This window comes from Cygnus olor, chromosome 5 (assembly GCF_009769625.2).
Source record: "Cygnus olor isolate bCygOlo1 chromosome 5, bCygOlo1.pri.v2, whole genome shotgun sequence".
Taxonomy (NCBI): domain Eukaryota; kingdom Metazoa; phylum Chordata; class Aves; order Anseriformes; family Anatidae; genus Cygnus; species Cygnus olor.
The window spans coordinates 60,803,617-60,821,809 of NC_049173.1; the positions used below are offsets into that span (position 1 = coordinate 60,803,617).

General features: G+C 41.8%; 1 protein-coding gene and 1 long non-coding RNA gene across 7 annotated transcripts in view; one reads left to right on the plus strand and one right to left on the minus strand.

The window, feature by feature from the left end:
* LOC121070364 overlaps positions 1–17,570 on the plus strand; it is a 54,951-nt gene extending 37,381 nt beyond the window's left edge. Inside the window, exons 2-3 of the long non-coding RNA XR_005820030.1 lie at positions 9,897–9,991; positions 17,462–17,570. This is a non-coding gene — a long non-coding RNA (uncharacterized LOC121070364). The remainder of the gene's footprint in view (positions 1–9,896; positions 9,992–17,461) is intronic.
* Positions 1–18,193, minus strand: part of KCNC1 (potassium voltage-gated channel subfamily C member 1) — a 126,865-nt gene that overhangs the window by 88,196 nt on the left and 20,476 nt on the right. The gene's annotated exons all lie outside the window — the stretch shown is intronic.

Below are 18,193 nucleotides of genomic sequence, written 5' to 3' on the forward strand. Positions count from 1 at the left end.
TTGACATCTTAATGTTTTGGGTTTTGTTTCTTTTTTTTTTTCCTCTAAAAAGAATCACTTCTAGTTGGAGAATGGCTCTGAATGTTAGATGAAAGGAGGAGCTGCTTGAAGGACAAAGCAAACTCCTTTTTCCTTCACATTAGTTAAGGATCAATCATCAAAAGCTCTTCATTAGAAATCTGCGTCATAAGAAAGCGAATTAGGATAGCAATAGTAATTGTATTAGATTCTTTGAAGTTATGATATTCCATAGCAACTTCACAACCAGTCTAGTTGCAGTAGCATTGATCTGTCAGAAATAAAATGGCTAGCTCTAATTCAACAGGGATCTTCACTCAGAGAGGAGCAATGATATTAGAACAGCACGAAGCATACCCAACTTTCCTATGCCGCTATCTTCTCTCAGTGCAGGGTACAGAGAAAGCAATTGTCTTCCTAAGGATCAATATTTTTTTTGTGGAGGAAAACTAGCTATCGATCACTTTGATCACATTAATATGAAGTTCATTTATTACCCTACACAAATGGGGGGAAATGTTCTCTATGCTGCTGCCGAAGGGGTGATGCTTCTCTTTGCAGACAGCCCTAAGTGTGGGCACTGCCTCTCCCTCAGCAGAGCTCAGAAAGAAGCTGTACCTTGGAGGCTGACATTTTCCACAAAGTCGTACTCTGTGCCTGTTTCCCCCACTGTATCCCTGTTACCTACACTGAAAGAAAAATTACTTCAGGTCTCCAAAAGGCCGAAGTGGGTATGTGGATAAGATAGAGAGCATCTCCAGGTGAGTGAGAATTAGGGTGCTGAGGCGCTGGCAAAGGCTGCATGGAGAAGCTGTGGCTGCCCCATCCCTGGAAGTGCTCAAGGCCAGGCTGGATGGGGCTTTCGTCAGCCTGGACTGGTGGGAGGCGCCCCTGCCCATGGCAGCGGGTTGGAATGAGATAATCCTTAAGGTCCCTTCCAACCCAAACCATTCTATGAATAGCGAACTATTGAGTCAAAGCTATACCTGCAGAAGAGCTACCTGCCACTCTTTTTTTGGCTACTGATCAAACATCTTTGTTCCAGCTCATTTGAACCGTCCTCTCCACTATGTTTATATGTGGGGTGATACCGGCACTAGTCCTTGTCCTCATCTGTGAATGTCAAGATCAGGAAAGCAGGGAGGAACTTCTCTATTGCTCATGTGCCTGTGCCAACATACTGGACTGGTCCATGATTTTCTGATTTAATGAGACTGGAACTCAGCCCAGACTCAGTCACTGCAGTGAATTCAGATGATTTTCCTTTCCTGCACAGATTTTATTTTCTGTAGCCCGGAGAAGTAGTTTCAATCACATCCAGCCATGCGACAAAAATTTTATCGATATGGAAACTTTCTCAAAACAGTCAGAGATGGGTGTGGAGACACCAAGTCTGATTTGTCATTCTTTCTGTTCAGATGTGTAAGAAAGTGGAGTTTGATATGGTGACCATACCTGCCTTTCGTATGGGTCCTAAGCTGAAACTTCCTATCTGAACACTACTGGGTTTCAGCAGTTCAAGGCTGGAACTGAGCTTTCTGACTATAAACTCTTGTTGGAAGGCTAACAGAACAGGGAGAACGCTTTTTCCCTTCCAGTGCCTAGGTGAACTTCTGGTATTGTATCTTAGGCTCCTGCTGTCTTCCATTCAGGTTGTGTCCCGTGAGCAGCATTTGGAGCACAGAGTAAAAACAAGTGATGACCTGACAGCAGTGGCTCCACACCAAATCAAAATACTGAGGCATAACCTAAGAGCCTTGCATTAACTCATGCTGTATTGAACTTCAGTGAGCTGGTACAACATAGGAGAGTGAGAAGGGAAAGCTATTTTCTTCCTAATTAATAAGAAATGCATTGCAAACACTGGAAGCATAAGGCTAGAGTGAGAAACTACGAAATATTTCTTCAGTAATGGTTTTTTTTTGATTACACTGACGGGGTTGAAATCAAATTTCATGTCCCTTTATTGCTTCTGCTTTTATCAAGGTATTGTTAGCTGTACCGGAGCTTGCAATGAACTGGCATTAGGTAATCCTAATACTGAGACCTTTCTCCCAGAATGATATCCATGTTTTTTATTAATTCTGGTTTTTGGGGGGAGTATTTACTGCCTCATGTTTTCCACCAGCAGGTCTTGTTCAGATATCCTCAGCAAAGTAAAAAGGTGCAGAGTTCTTCCAGAAAAATAAGTGGCATAACGTGCACGTGTCCAGCAGAGTTCTCCTAATGCTTGGTTGAAGACTGCCCCTGATTTCAGCAAGCTTTGTATCAGTTCTGGAATGCAGTTCTGTCAGGCCAACCACTCTGTGACACTGCAGGACTGGTAACCTTGCTCCTGCTCTCTTTTTTTTTTTCTTCTCTTAAAACCACGCAGGGTTTTCAGAAACTCACTGTTTTTATCAGTGTGTGGGGCAGAGCACACCTGCCTGGCGGTGGTGGTACTGGCAGCACTGCGTAGCTGCCACCTTCCTGCACCCAGCTGTGGATGCCACAGAACTGCACTGGTCCAATCCTGACGTCAAGGCTAGTTCCAGCCCTGTTTTTTAATGGCCTTTATTAGTGCTTAAATTCATAGGAAACTTGTGTTATTTAAAGTGCTTAAAAGCCTTAGCTGCTCTAGTAATGGGGATTAGTTACCTCCATTTTGTAGCAAGGAAATCAAAGGACAGAGATGAACATGTCCACTATTTTGGGTTCTGTTCACTTCTAAGTGATTTGCGTGAGAGCTGGAAGCAGTCACAGCCAGGATTACAGCTGCTACCAACTGCTCACAGAAAACTAGATTTGCCTAAGGTTGTGGGGTCTGTCGTTGTTTTTTCTTTCCTTTTTTTTTTCCTTTTTAAGGGTTAGCAATTATTCTTTAGTAAAAGAATGTAAAAGATGACTGACTTCATCTTTGGACTTGGAATACAGTCCCTGAGCTCTTGGCTGAGCAGAACATCAGGTGTTTGTCCTGCTCCTTCTCTTGGAATCAGAAGGAAGGCGTCCTATATACTCTAAGGCTGACAAGTAGCTGCTGTTAAGATGTATGGAAGGTTTGTGTTTGTCTATCTCTGCTGCTGTTTAGTAATTCTAATTACTACACTTGTACATTTTGACTTATCCAAGTTTTTGCAAATCTTGTGTCCCTGCTAATATGCCTGTTGATTGGTCAGTTGTTACCCTAATTCCCACTAGCTTATTTAGTTTACACTCAGTAGCAACACAGACTGGTAGCTTGCTGATTTGTGGTTTGAACTGAACTTGGGATAACTATATTTCTATTTTAAACTCTATTTAGATAAACTCTATTTAGATATACTTTGCACCTAGTTTTTAACATTCTCACATAGAATTCCTTTAGCAGTAAATGGGAATTTCTTGAGGAGACTGTTTATAGGATCTGCATAGTAGGTAACCTGGTTTCAGGTGTGCAGAGAAGATAGATTTTCAGTTGTTTTTTAATATTAAGAACAAGACAATGGTATTTCTTCACCATCCTTTACCTGGGATATTTGAAGAACTGAAATTCTTACTGTTGCAGATGTGAATATGCCTTTTGGTAAAGAACTAAGAGATGAGATTGCCAGTAGCTAGATAACTCGTTTTGGAAAAATTGATGTATTTTGGCAAGGTGGAGGCTTTTTTCTCTTTTGTCTGTTTGTTGTTGTTCACTATTCAGAGACTTTAGAACAAATAGGTAGATGATTTTTTGTTGTTGTTGTTCCAAGTTCTTTCTATGCTTTTCCTTTATAAATAGGGAATACAAAAAAAAAAAGAAACTTTTACTGGAATTATTATTATGTATTATAATGTATAAAGGCAGGAGAAGCAGGAATTGTTGCCTGCCTTATTACGTTTTTAAAGTTAGAGAATTTTCTCCTTTTTAAAAATGGTTCTCCTCTGACAGGTCCTAAGCTCTCAAGTTCTGGCCACCTCATCTGCTAACTTTTTATTGAATAGAGCCCCTTACTCTAAAAGGACTATTTAGGCAATTAAGTTAAGGATGTGTTTAAAGGTGTTGTTGGTTTAAGATGAAAATGGTCAGCAGCTGTTAGAAACATGTCCTTAAGCCTTTATTAGACTGCATAATTAATATTCAGACTTGATGAGAAGGGAAATAATAATTGGGTTATTTCCTGCCAGGACTTAAGTGGCTTCATTTTCTCTAAATCAAAGTAATTAAAAGAGACTAAAAATGTAAAGTTTATGCAGTAGAGAACTGCATCTAGGCAATTCTGGTCTGCCAAGTGAATGGCTTTCAGGCAGAATATCACCCTCTCTGAAAGCCAAGAAAATATTACTGGTAGGATATTTCTTCTTATCTTTTTGGTGTTAAGTGTTTTTTTTGTTGTTTGTTTGTTTGCTTGTTTGTTTTTCCTTATCTTTTGAATGGCAGGTTTTCAAGCTTTCTACCAGATGCTGTTACTAATTTTAGAGTCCTGTCTGAGTTCAAAATAGGTCTTGGTCCTGATGCTAGATCAGGCTCAAAGAACTTTTTGCCATTTGAGTTTGACAGAAACTTAAATCTTGCCAGCTATGGTTTGTGTACTGGGGCTCTGCAAAAGTGTGAATCTTTTAGATTATTCAGTAAAATCAGATAAGTTTTCTTGATGCTTTAGACATGTAACCTGGAAGTGAAATTGCTATTGGCTATGGATTTCAATTTGGAAATAAATGTCAAGCTTCTTTCAAAGTCAAGTGATTTGGATTTGAGGCTCTGATGCACGGTTAATGTAATGTTAGAGTTAATGCACCGTCATGGATTTAAAATGGTTTAGTTGTCTTGTAGACCCCACTCCCCACCTCATCTCTCCTCCATGGTTATCTAAAAAATCTCAGGCTATCCTTAGGGCAGCTCTTCCTCCATAACAGCCCTGTCACTAAGTCCTTAATGCTAAGCATAAAGGATTGCTTTGGTTGTGCTTGGGAAGTAATTGACTAAAGATATGAAGTAATGATGGTGTATTAAAACATGTATCATGTTTAAATAGCACTTGTATGACTCCAAAGGGAAAGAATGGAGATGGAAAAGTCATTCAAAGCCTATCTAGGGTTTATGATATCCTGTGCACTGTTTAAAAAGGTTTACATCTAATGGTTTGGCAAGGTAGGAGGAACATTTTGCAAATAACACTTTGTGGAGTGAGGGTTGGCATTCTCCCAGAACCAATGGAGGGAAACAAAGCTTACGTTTTAGTTTTTACGGTTGGTTAAAAGCAATAAATGTGCAACAATGTTATTGCATTTCGGTGGGTTTTAGGGTGTGATAATATATTGAAATCATCTCATAAGCACAGCCAATAATGCAGTATTTCTGTGCCTCAGAATAAGCAGATACGTGGTGTTGGCCATACTTCTGTGCTCAAGGGGAGAGTGAAGTCTGCGTCTTCTACGAAAATAATTGATCAGGGCACAACCGGAGTTGCAGGCCCATCGCTAGCCTGGCATTTTCGTGTTTCTCTAAAGGAGCCATACCAGCATGCAGCCCTTATGCACGTCTAGAAACCAGCCCCAAGGCAAGAGGTGTGAAATGAAATTCTAGTCCTTTAAATTCTTTTGCCCTTTAACTGAAGTTATGGTGCCTGAGGAGAACCGCTACACCTTTCAGGAGCTACAGAAAGCATTCATTGTAAGGCTGTTTCCAAAGAGCTGAGGGTTAATCCTTGCTCAGATCACCAACACATAATTGAAGCAGTTTTCAAAATGAAAGGGAGCATTGCATTTATCTCCTATTTCTGGGCCCTAGTCCAGTGGTGCAAGAAATACATGTTCAACTCTGAAGAGTAAGTAACTTTGATGTCCAGTTCATTTGTTTTCAAGTGATTTGAGTTCTTTACTTGATTGGGGTCATTTCCCACCCCTTCCCCCACTAATTAGTGCAACTGCTTAGCGAAGATATTTCCCATGGTTTAGTGGTAAGTCGCCACTTTATATTTTCCTTTTAACATTCCCAAACTGATTTCTTTTCAAAGATCACTACCAATTAGCACTAATCTTCCTGTGGACATTGGCAGACTTTCAATACTTTGTCTTGCTTATGGACTACATTGAAGTTATGGTAGTTTTAGAACTGCAGAACAAGGGACACGGGGCTGTGGGGTTTTCTTTTCTTCTTTAACACCACAATTATGTATCTTTCATAAAGATTCTTTGGTGTTGAAGATAATTCATAGGGTCAGAGAACTCTGGTTACTTCATTAGAATGAAATAGGGAGTAAAGATAAGTCATTAAGTACCCTGTAAATCCCCACTCTTGCATGCAGACTTTCTTCCATAGTGATTTATACTAAGCTTAGCATAATCTCTTTAGAACTTTAAGTACAGTAAATAAGACCAAATTTCACATTACAGTAGAGATTTTGGATTGAAGTTAGTAGAATTATGCTCAGACTAAATCTGACCAGCTCTGTTATGGAGTATCTGGCAGTAAGATAAAAGAAGAAAAGGAGCGGGGAGATCAGCGGTTTGATCTCCTGGGACTCCCGTAAATCAGTAAGCCAATCTAAAATTAATGCAGTGACAGTGGTAAGAGCAGTGTGAGAAGGTACTCAGATCCATTATCTTCTAATTCCAGTCACTATGGAGGGGCTGAGACTGTAGTGTTTTCTCAAAACACTGTGAAATGCATTGTTGCATTTTCAGTTGTGGTTCATACCCGGCTGGTCCAACCAACACCATCACTTCTCACACCTCCATAGCTGTCTGCCTACCTGGCTTTCCGTTTCCACCTGCCTCAAGTATTCGGAGCATTTATGCAGCACTGCAGAGTGGCAGGTGTAAAACAAGGATGACTGCCTTGTGGCAGTGAAATTGCTTTCCACTTTCTTACTTCCAAAACATCACCTCCTGTATGACTCAAATTAAGAAAAGTCTCCCTCTAGTTAATTTATTTTCCTTTGTTATCAAAAATTCATCACTGATGTTTTTGTTTTTTTTTTTTTCAGGATTTTGCTTCTTCACAAAGCAACTTCTGAAATAATTTTCCTGCATGATGTCTGTGGCAAAAAAGTTAACACTGAGCCCAGTATCACAGTCCCTGATTCAGATGTGCTCTGCAATTTTGGAGCAGTAGCACGCATAGAAGGTCTAAGAAATGTTTTGTTGCTGCTGTGGTTTTGTTAGATGATTCTATTGAGAGTTAATCTGGGTTTAGCATCCTGTTTATCCTTGTGTCTGGAAAATATAGTATGTTTTTCTATCCTGTCCCAGCAATATTACTGTTCTGGGGAGATGAACATACTGGAAGTGGTAGGAAAGTTATGCCAAAGGGGGGAAAAATTACTTGGTTCAATTACAGTTGATTTTTTTTTTGTTACTAGCTCAGGGTCCATAATTTTTGTGTTTTCAACTGGAGCCACTCAAGATCTGTTGGGTGAGCAAGGCTAAGCCATGATGGTATGTATGATAGCCATCACAAGCAGGTCTCACTCTTGTTTACTGAGGCACTCATCTAGCGTAGGGCGTTGTCTGACCCCTCCACAGCTGGACAGCTGTGCCCACTTGCAGTGGTGGCCATGACTGCATCTGGTACTTAGTTGTCTAGCATTGGGCCATGGCTTCAGCTTCTTAAACCTCTCAATCCTGAAGCTGTCAGTCCAGGTGTCTGCACAAAGGACGCACAAAAGACACCCTTGGCCTTTGTGTTTATATTCATCTGCCTTTCTGTATGTCTGCCTGGCTCAGGATCCACAGCCCTTAGAAACTTGTAAGAAGAGACTCAATACATTTTCTATTGGAATTTAGTTTCTGGTATTTTGGAGACCTTTTAGAAGAGGGAATGCTACCAGATCACAGAAGGGTTGAGGTTGGAAGGGACCTCTGGAGGTTGTCTGGTCCAACCCCCTGCCTTACTCTGGGTGCAGTATTTCCCTCCTCCCGTTCCAGGAGACATCAGAAAGGGAATTTCCATTTTGCATCTTGTGGGAGGATTGGCAACGTTTGGAACATCTCCAGATCTCCCTACATCCTTACATTTGCCACGTGCTGGATGCTAAATGCCCATCTCCACACCAGGCAGGCCCTGCCAGTGTCTTTGTACAGCTGTGCCAGAAGCTGTAATGGCCTAATGGGCAAAAGGGCTTTTCCTCACTCTCCATCTCTTTCTGTCCCCCAGTCTGAGTTGCATGAGCTATCTGAAGTGAAGCTGAGACACACAATCTTTCTGGAGAGTCTTTGCCTCTGGAGGCGTTAATGACTTCAAGGCCTGAGGGCCAGACCCCAGGCAGGGAGGACTTTGTGGCTCTGTTCCAGGTTAGCACCTTTCCAAAAGTACTTGGTATAGGAAGGGAGAGAGTGCGAGACTCTTCCATTCCTCTTGTGTTATTAGGAGGAGATCTGTGCAAATGGTTCTTTAAAGCAGCGTGACTGCACTGTTTCTCTGTGGTTTTGTTTTTTCCTAAGGAAGTTGGATAATTGTTACAACAAAACAGCCTCATTAAATCAGAATGAGATTAAACTAGCCTGGTTCTTTCTGACTACATTATATTCGTTAGCTGGTTTTTTTTCCATTTTGGTTGTATGCAGTGTGTTTTGCTAACGTGATTTTTGTTTGGTGAAAGGGTGGGCAGGAGGAAAAATGAACTCTCCCTGTAAATATTTGGGAAGAAGGAAAAGAGACTGAGAGACAGAAAAAAAAAATCGCGCTGTTGAATGTTCCTGTAATATCTGGCTGTGCTTTACCTTACGTACCACAACACAAGAGATCTCTATTAGGATTCTCCTCACAAGTAAATAAAAGGTTTCCTGTTGCCCTACAGGCTACCTCATTTTCTCCCAGCAGTTCATAAAGCTGTGGCATGTCAAAAAAAAAAAAAAAAAAAAAAAAGCCCTTGATGTATTGACTTGATTTTCCATTAAAAATTAATTGCTTCCCGTTTGATGAATGGTGATAAATAATGACCTTTGAAGTGTGCTGTGGTCTCAAGTATACTTAAAGCTCATAGCCTTTGGTTGAATAAACTTAGCAGGTATCTGCAAGTCATGGCTTCACAAAGGTGACACAGGGAAGAAGGATTTCTGTTGGAAAGCACCACTAGAAGTTAACAGCCTAGCTGCCAATTTCTGACCGTAAGTTTAAGTGACTTTAGCTAGCAGGTTATATATGAAAGCACCACTTTTTACAGTATTTACCACTGTGGCAGTACTCTAGTTAGTGCTACATCAAGGTCTGGTGTCCGTTTTCCTTCCTTCCATCCTAGAAAATCTGGATTCAGCATGTAAAGTCCATGCAAAATCATGTACACGGTCTGGATGTTAGTCTATGCGCAAATCAAAACACTGCCCAAGCAACTGCATTCAGTTAACTAGGGGAGCACATGTGTGACTTGAAACATACAACTGAAAAAAAATCTGTGCATAACATTTGGGCATGTCCTTGTGTTTCCACTCTGCTTAAAAGAACAGGCTCCTGGTTTCCTACTACTGTCAACTGCAGGAAAATTACTTTTACAAACAAATTCAGTTACGTGCTTTTCTGCTGTTTGGTCTGTTGCAAATTCTCGTGTCTTATTTCAACCTGTTCAGCAAATTCTGTCTGTCTGTGCTTGTTCTGATTGTCCTAAAATGGTCTGAAGACTTTGCTGTTCCACATCAACCATTGCTGTTAGCTCCTGCAGCTCCTGTCACTTGAATCCTCCTTTGTGTATTTACTGTTCCGATCTTTGATTTCAGAATTTGAACTGATCATTTTGTTGAGTTCATACAAGTTTGTGCTACTTCTCAATCTCCTTATTTTTTAATACTCTTTTTCAAACACTGCAAAGCATTTTAGAAACCACTAGTTCAAGAGTCCTTGCAAAATAAATTGATTCATTTTTAACTGTGTAAGATGCTCAGAAGGCTACTTTGTTAGAGACTACTTTTGTGTTTCTCCGTTCTCTCTCTGGCTCTTTCTCTAGTTCTGCTAAAAGCCCTGCATGCAAATGAAGAAGAGAATGGGAATGGGGAGCATGATGTATTCCTAAGGAGACAAACATCTTTAACTGTCATAGTGGTAACATGTTTTTTTTCCCCCCATAATTTCTTCGTTCTCTGGATGGCACTGAAGAAAGTCAAACCTCTTCTGTCTGAAAGCAAAGTGGCATCGTTTTTGTAGAGAAACTGTGTAATCGACCCCTGTGCAATTTCCAATAAGACTGTTGGGTTTTGTATGTGTAGGGACAAAGGGTAAATGGAGGAAAATCTGCATACAGCCCATCAAATCATTATTTAAACAGTTCTGGCAGAGTCTGTCAAGGAAAGCAAGATAAATCAGGGTGAAGACAAAAACAACTGTGTAAGGTAGTTTCTACGAAGCAGCTGCCATTATAAATAATAGAACAAAAAGCCATCATTTGGAAACTTTCCAAGTCGTTTTTACCAGTTCTGCCTTAAATAACTGACAATTTTATAGCACTTCATGTTCTCACTCGGTGCTCCTCCTTTGCTGTGGGAATCTCCGCAAGCACTCTTGGCTTCTTGGTTTGGATCACAAATCTAGCTCTTTGTTTCTGTTTTGCGTCCCACATCCTACGACCTAATCACTAAGGTTACGTTCTTTATATAGATCTCTTGGCATCCAAGGCTTGCTTCTAGCCAGAGAACCCCTCCAGCTAAACAGAAATGTGAAACCTGGGTCATTAGATATCTTGTTCTCCTGAACATCTTTGTTCCCTAAAAAGCGTTGCCTAAGCTGGAAGCACAGGGTAGGACTGCACTCTGACCTGTGCCCTTTCACAGGGGCAGAAAAGGTGGGCTGCACGCATTTAGCATACCTGAGGTGTTTTTCTCTCATCGACCTTACCGCCCTGCCCATGTGAGCACGGGGTGTCCCCTTGTACTCCAGCACTGCTCCATGGCGACGTGGGGTCAGCAGCTGCCTGAAGCAGCCTCACTTCTCTGATGGTGACTTCCAGTATGCAAGCAATGGACTGTGAGCTGAACGAATTGTAAGAGTTGTGGCAGCAGCCTGATCCTGGCTGCTGCTGCTTTGATGACCTTCCTTCCTTATAGCGCTACAATAATATGAAATGGTGGGAGGCCAGGGACATTATCTTGAAAGACTTTGAGGATCTTAAGCTAATGACATGTTGTTGTCTTGATAAATCACACGAAACTGTGAAGAGCATCTGTCTTTTACGGAAAAGGTAGACTGCTAAGTGATTCTGAACAAGACTAAGAAAATATTGGAGCCAGGTTGTCATTCAGTTTATGAGCTATCCCTGATGGCCCAAATTCACTTGACCAGAGACGATGCTGCCAATTGCTCTATTTAGTATCAGTGTAGCATAAAAGTCTTACTGTCCCAGACATCTGTCAATACCAGATGAATTGTTTGACTAAGTATGGAGAACAGAAAACAGGTGAGCTTCTGTTCCCACTGCAGTCAATAATGAAACGCTCACTGATCTACAAGGGCAGTGTAATTAATATCTGGGGAAATGTTTCAACCCATGGCATCTTGAAATATTCATTACAATCTTGAAATGCCTGATTGTTTTGCACATACCTTGCTTTTCCTTTCTGCTTGCATGGGGATAATGGTCTGTTTTGTTAAATCTGAGGAATGGCATAGATAGTACACTTGTTTTAATTCTAGGATAAATATTAGCTGATCATAATTTAAAAACTGTTATCTCTTAAACCACAAGGTAGGTGATGCTTTATGTACTCAAGGAAGGAGATTTATGTCCCCTGGATAAAAACAGGGAGTGGTGTTTCTCTAGAAACGTTGCCAAATAATTAACAAATTTGTAGTTAATCTGCAAATTAAATTTCCTTTCAAGGAAGTTCTATTACCTTTAGTAAAATCAGTTAGCAATTCATGCAAGAATGGTTATTCATCTTTTGTCTCCTTTGTTTAGAAAATGTCAACTAGTGAAGTTGTTCTCTAGTTAAAAAAAACTTAATCGGAGAATCATTTCTCAGAAGGACAAATCCATAAGGGGGGATATGTTAATTAGTGCAGGTACCAACCCCTCCTGAAATCATTCTTTATTATTTAGATATGGGAAACCTAATACTTTTAGAACACTTTCAAACTCTCATTCAGTATACATCAGGTGCCTTAAGTGTTGCCATTGAGCATCCACCAGGTAAAACGTTTCATGAAGATGGGTGCCTGGACTGAGCCCTGAACTCTTCGTTCAGAATCAGCCCTCTGGATAGACAAGCTGCAGACCATCCTTTTCCAAGGACAGGGACTGGATCCCAGCACGTTGCCTTCAAACGGTGTTTTCTAAAAATGGTGAGTAGGAATAGGTCCAAACCCAAAGTTGGATTTGGCCCAGATTTGGTGTTCTGACGTGACTGAGGACGGAGCTGGACAAGGGAGATTACGTGACGGTACTGAGAGACGGAGGGGAAGCTGCAGCAAGGAGAATTGAAGGCTCCGTTGACACACGACAGCTATGTAATCTTAATTGGTTAAAACGAAGCTAATTGCAAGGAGGACACCATTAGTGTGACTTTGGGATGTGCTTTTTCCCCCCTTTTTGCCTAGGCTGTAACACTGGGCAGCCTCGGTGCCTCTACTCAGATGGCGCAAGTGCAGCTCTGGGTGACTTGAGGTTGTCCCCAGCGAAACAGCTGTTGAGCTGGAAGAAGAGGGCTGCCACCTGCCTTCCGACGGACATCTCCCTTGCTGCAAAGCGGCGCCGACTGCAATATGCTCGCAGCTTGGTTGCAGTCCTGGCGGTGACAGGCTGACATCACGGAGAGCAATGACAAACAGCCAGGAGGTGACGGGAACAGCTCTTGCCTGCTGTGAAAGGAAATGCTAAAAGCCAAAGAGCAACACTGCCTAGGAGGACTCCCCTGTGAAAAGCAACTCGAGGCCCACCTCCGTTCGGAAACTGAGGTAATGCAATATTAAAGAACATGCTGTACCAGCTAGAAATACAGCTGTTGCTCTGCTTAGGCTGAGTGCTGCAGGACGAGCTAGAAACCTCCATTTTGGCACCCTGGCTCACGGGGACTACAGCTGGCAGCTGAGTGGAGTTGGCTTTGCCATGGTCAGATCTCACAGCAGAACAACTGAGGTTTTCAAGCACGATATATTGTGCTAGGGCTGCTGGGTTTTGGCCTTGTAACCAGTACAGCAAGTGATGTCCATAAATAGCTCAGTCTTGCTTCTGCTAGCATCAATCTGTTGTTGACTAAAGGATTTGGGCTGCAAAGTGGTTAGTATATGTTAATGTATTTTTATGGGATTTTTGGTATTGCTGTTACCCATCAGGTAAGAAAATAATTTTGTTAATGTTGTGGTTACAGCAGCCTGAAATCTGTGTTAAAGAGCACTCTTCAGAGCTGGACTGAGAGAAGTGAGTGACTGCGCCCTGCTTTTAAGCAGCTCACCCTGTCTCCTAGCCAACACAAACACATTTCATAAAACATATGTGGACTGTGAGAAGCTGATAGAAAACTAGTTCAGGAGTTTCCATCCTTGCAACTTGTTTGTCTTCCATTCTTCTGGTATTTTCATGACTAAACAAATTGATCTGGATGCCTTAGTTTCTACTCAATGGAAGTTCAGTACTCTGCAGGAATTCAGTAAACCAGAAACACGGATTGGTGCTTGAGAAGTTGCTTCCATTTTGAGAAGGTGTTTCTAGAGAAGTAGGATGTGAGTAAATGTGGGTAGTGAAAGAAATGGCACCAACCATTGCAGTCTTGATTTGTGAAGGCATTTCCTGAGTTATTTTAAAGGCTTTGCGTATGGTTACTGAAGTTTTCACTCTGAATACAAACTGTCTTTTTAAATGAAAGATATGAAGCCTGGTCCTCCTCAGCACTTCATTTCAGTCACTTGAAGTGCTTACGCAGCTTTGGTGTCCTGACCCGAGCTTGTTCCCTGAGATTACCAGACATCAATTTCTTCCCTGAAAACAGAATAGAAAAAAGCTTTACCTGCTCTAACTTCCATTTCATGTCATCTTCTATTTGCTTTGGTTTGCTCATATGTATGTGGAAATACATATATTTATACTTTCATGTTTTATACTTTGTCATTTTCATTGAGAGATTTTCCTCTGATTTTCTAGGCTGGACTACAGAATGAATTTTGCCTATATGGACAAAAATCAAATGGGTTTTATCCTAAATTAGAAGTTGCATTTACGTATTGGCAAAGGGTGGCATATAAAGTACGTCATATAGGACATTTACTCAGTGGCTTCCAAAATACAAGCAATAAATATCATAGCCATTAACAATTGCCTACCAAAAAATGAATGTGAACTGAGTCAAAGAAGTATGCGTGCAAAAGAGACCCAAAGGTAGCCTTTGTTTACACGCCAGTAATTTGCAGTGATTTCTGTGCCACCACTTCTTTCCCTGTGCAGTCAGCTGTTGCCACAGAAACTGCAATGACACGTGGCACTGGGCGAGATAAAGCTCCTTCATTAAGGAAGACAATCATGAGCAAACAAATTCTCTCCATCTTATTACTGTCATTTGAAGGGGGGTAAAATGCTGCCATGTCACAGTCTCATTGCAAATAATTTGAATTCAGCTTCTCGTAGGGAAATGCTTTTAGTTATGCCCATTTGAGCATCTTGGACAATACAGGTTTTACTGAAATCTTGTCACTGGGCTGCTGTTGGGTTGGAAATAGCCCTGCAATGCAGAGCTTGAATGGAGCGTGGAAGAATTGGGACAGAATTAGCCACCGCCTCCAGATATTCTTTTATGAATTAAGGAGAATAAGCTTTGTTTGCTCCACAGCAGCTAAATAAATAGGCGTGCAGAAGCTCATGCAGGTCTCTCCTGAACTATCTGGTTTGAACTGTCTGGACTCAGAGTTTCCATGAGAGCACTGGTGGGGGTGAAAAGCGCCAGATTCACCTCTTTTTTCTTAAAGCAGAGCAGGAGGTTGGCTATGGATTGAAGAACCATTGGATTTGAGGGAATTTGTGGCTGCGGAGTTTGCAGTCAGGCTGTGTCTGTGTGGCAGTACAAGGGTGGGCAGGGTCTGCTCTGCCATCGCTTTCCCTAGAAACAGCCGGGATTAAGGAATGGGGAGGAGAAGTGACCATGAATGATCAACCTGATGTGCTCAAGACTCCTTCAGAAAGGAAAGGAACGGTCTTTGCTGCTCCCTAACTTGATGCAGCCCCCTTTTCCTTGACATGGAACCCTGGCTTAGACTGGAGGCACGTTAATAAGGGTGGACTTCTTATGGCAATCCCTGCAGGATCTGGTCTGTCCTCATGGGATCTCTGAGCAGGAGTGCCATGAAGAGGCAGAAAGGCAAGGGTTTTCCAGAGCTGTAACATGCAGGAACCGCTCTCTGCAGGAGCCTCTCTGTATTACATTTGTAAGTTTGGTGCTCCCTGGCTTCCCTCATCTATTTGTTGCAACTAAAACCTGCCTCGAAGGGTCTGTGCAGCTCCCACTTGCGTGCTGTGCAGGACAAAGCTGGGGTGCTGAGGATGAGACACGTTGGTGTGTGTACATGCTTGCCTTCTGACAGCACCAGCTTGCCACTGGGGTATGAGATCACAGTTAGAGGCAGCTTCAAGAGATCGATACTTTCTGGTTACCCTAAGGAAGTAGAAAAGCAGATTGTCACTGTGAGGAGGGAGAACTGACTATTCTCATCGTCATCTCGCTGAGATGCTGTCCTCTGAGATGCTGATGCTGTTTGGTTTAAGAAATGGGTTTGAGGTAGCTCAGCTTTTTAGGAAGATGTTCTGGTAGGCTCTACAGGCCACACTTCGCATGATAAACTTGCACGGATACCAACAACGTTCAGCAGACCTGTATTCCTGAGCTGTGTGAGGCCTCTGTCTGGCATTGTTGTATAGCTTTAAATGAAGATGTTGCCATCAATCAGCTTGTCACCTACCTCACTACCCACTTCTACTAAATGATTTCACTATCAGCTAAGATGGAGCACACCAGTGAGTGGCATATTATAAGTGTCTAGAGAGATTAGATACTGAAATGAGATGGATAACATCCAGGCTGCTGCGCTGGATCCGTCAGCTCCCAGTATTGTGGCTGCCAGTGCACCCTGCTTCGGTCGGCTCAAACCTACCCTTGTGGCCCTGCGTGCGTTTCCCTTGGCAGAGGGCACAAGCTAGAGGTGTGTCAGGGCAGTCTCCTGAGAAAGCTACAATAACTGCACTGTATAAGCAACGTGGCATCTAATTCTTTTAAGGTAATACAGTAGCACGTTACACCATTTGTTTGGATTCAGGCAAGCGCTCAGTTGTGCTCTGAGCCCTTCTGTTTGCAGTTCCTTAAACCAGTAGCTTCTCAATATGTTCTTCCTCGGGATGGTGCTTGCCAAAAGATGATTTTAAAAAAGAGTAACTGAAGGATCTGTAATAACTGGTCAGCTAAGAGAACTGAATGCAGAAAGCTGACAAGGCCTAGGATGGTGGCCATCCTTGAGGAAAATATCCATCACCCTTGGGAAGCTCATTTTAATACGTTGTGGTTTGAGATGGTAAACTGGGTACATAGGCATTAACACGCTGCCTTAGTTTCTATCTATTATGGGAAAACGTTCTGCTGAGAAAAAGGTACAGTATATAGGCAATAAAAATACCTGCGGGTAGCGAGAAACAGCATTTTAATGCCTGTTTCCACTGGTGTTATCCCCTTCATACAGAGGGACACAATTGGAAATGTGCACAAGGAAATCTGGAATAATTAGTGGACTCTAGTACAGGAGGTCAGTGGCCTTACCTCAGATGGCTCCGTCTGTGGTGTATATTATACAACTGTTTTATGAGTGCTTTAGAAATATTCAGAAATGTGTAGGGATTACTTAATTAAAAAGTCGCACCTATATAGAGAAATAGCTTGGCTGGTATCAGTTCATCTTTTCAGGGCTTAAGAGGAGTATGAAAACTTATTAAAATTCTCAGTAACTTTCCTAAATTAAAAAATGTAGTAACTTAAGGCCCCAGACGTTAATGCTAGGAGAGGATCTCTGCTCTGTTTTCTTTAGAAAGATATCTTTTCTGGGCTATACCTAATGTGTCATTACTGCAGAATACTTCTACGTTTGTGGGGAAAAAAATGCTTCTCAGAGTTTAAATATATATATATTGATGGATGGATATAAATTAAGGTTCTTTTGCTCACATTAATTAGCATTGAAATCAATCTCAGTCTCCTTAATTCAGTGAGGTAGCGTAGCATGGCCTTGTTCCTTACCAGGGCCTCTGGATGGTCCAGTAAGCAAATCCTAAAGAACATTCAGGGCAATAAAGTAATAAAGACAGTAGTATGCTTTATTTTATTTTTTGGTGGGAATCTTATGTGAATATTTCATGGCAGAGAAGTTATTTTTGGAAATATATCTATTAATTCCTGAGCAACAGCATTTGGCAGTCTTCAAATGGAATTTGGATTTGTGCTGATGGTGCCCTTAGTTCATATGTCATCCTAAAATCATTCACTTTAATTTGTGTTACAATAGATTGGGAAAATGAAGTATCTGTATTCTCTTTTCTCTCCCTTGGGTGCAAAGTGGAAATAGTTGCAAAATACAACTTTCAGCCCTGACAAGATCACAGGTACGGTTTTCACCTCAGGTATGCCAGCAAGTACCGGGTGACAGGATCAATTATCAAACAAGATAAAACTGCACAAGAACTCTAGGAGAAGAGCTGAGCAGTGCTTTATGCAGCCAAGACCTACCTCAGGAGCTTCACGTAGTCAGAAAGCTGTTGCCCAAACTTTTGTTTAGCAAGGAGCTTGAACTTGAGTGCTCCCTGCGTGACAGCTGATCTCAGCTGGTTAACTGAAGTTGCTTGGTGTTGCTATAGACACTGCAAACAGGAACGGGGACGGGAAAGGATAAATTCATGTGGGATTTAAGATGGTTCCCTTTGCAGCCCCATGTGCAGGCTGCTGAAGGGGGTCTGCTATTATTTAGTGTCCTTTTTTTCTGGGGTTGGAAATACCGGACTATGATGGAAACTCTGACAAGTGCCCCCCAAGGTTCACAGTGAAAAATGAGAATTGCAGCTCATTGGCAATAGCTTTAAACCAACATGGCAACATGGGTAAGTGGCTAAGGCAGCATCTGCAGAAGGTGGCAAGGAGAAGTGACGTGTTTCTGCATTCCCCTTGAGGGATTCCTCCTTCGTTCGTGTCCTCAGGCACAACCAGCTCTGTTAACTAACATGCCACAGCTCTTATTTTTATTGCAATAGAAAAACATCCTTCCTCTACCTCCTCTTGAGGTCTGGCTCACCCT